Source organism: Hakea prostrata, unplaced genomic scaffold, assembly GCF_041222555.1.
Source record: "Hakea prostrata isolate BN-2017 unplaced genomic scaffold, UWA_Hpros_2 contig_85, whole genome shotgun sequence".
NCBI lineage: Eukaryota > Viridiplantae > Streptophyta > Magnoliopsida > Proteales > Proteaceae > Hakea > Hakea prostrata.
In genome coordinates, this window is record NW_028291204.1 from 161431 (window position 1) to 162500 (window position 1070).

Below are 1070 nucleotides of genomic sequence, written 5' to 3' on the forward strand. Positions count from 1 at the left end.
GAGTTCAAAAGAACTCGGCAAGAAGGAAAGTTATTCCAAAATACATAAGCCATATGATATCAATCATGAAATAATGCAGATGATATGAGACATAAGATGCAAATATGATTCTAACTCTAAGTATGCTGGTCTCTATGGTAGACATGCTTTAAGTCAAAGCACCATACTTCTTTAGGTAGTCTCAGTCACTCATCACCGGGGGGAATTGGGTCCTGCATCCCTCTCGGACAAATCCATGGTTGGGGGTTTCGGTCACCACTCTCTCACATCACCATTTGGTCTAAGTATTGGCGCATGTCAAGGTATAGCCTAGCTCAATGCAAGTCATCTACTTAATCATATCATGTCAGTTCCAGATACGTCCATTCCTCCCCTCTCGGGATCCTTTCCGGTATCCTTCACACTAGAGTCACGGATATTACTCACTGGACTCATCAACCCTATTGGTCATCCACAAATGGTAAACGGGAAGCTCTCACGTCCCCTCATGAATCATTTCACCAGTCTTGAGCGCCCGTGAGCCCAAGTCTAGCCATTTGCAACCCTACCAATAAATGGCCCCTTCCGGGTATCCGCAATGCAATTTATGTCCTCTCATGGAGTGGTAACCGGTCTTGAGCGCCCACAAATCCACACTACTACCACAGGTCGTTCGGTCTCAATGCCCTTCCGAATCGGGTCTGATATGATAGGGACATCCTAGCCATACATCTAGACAAGTCCTATGTATGTCATCCAATGATCCAGGAAAGTGTCGATGGGCATCTTCGGAGAACATCCCATACTATTCCCTCCGATGTCCAAGGACAGAAGTACCAGTAGGGCACTCCCCAATCCCAAATCATACCTAAGCAATCACATGCTTATTTCCATCCATTACATATCAACAATACATTATCATATTGAAAACATGTCATAACATCTCATAATACAGTGTATAAATAAATGACAAGAATAAGTAAACATGATAAACCAAGTAATTAAGTATGGTGCTACTGTCATAAGGTAACTATAGTAGTCATATGATATCTAAAATCAACTAATAAGTTAAGTCTACTAAGTTACCAACA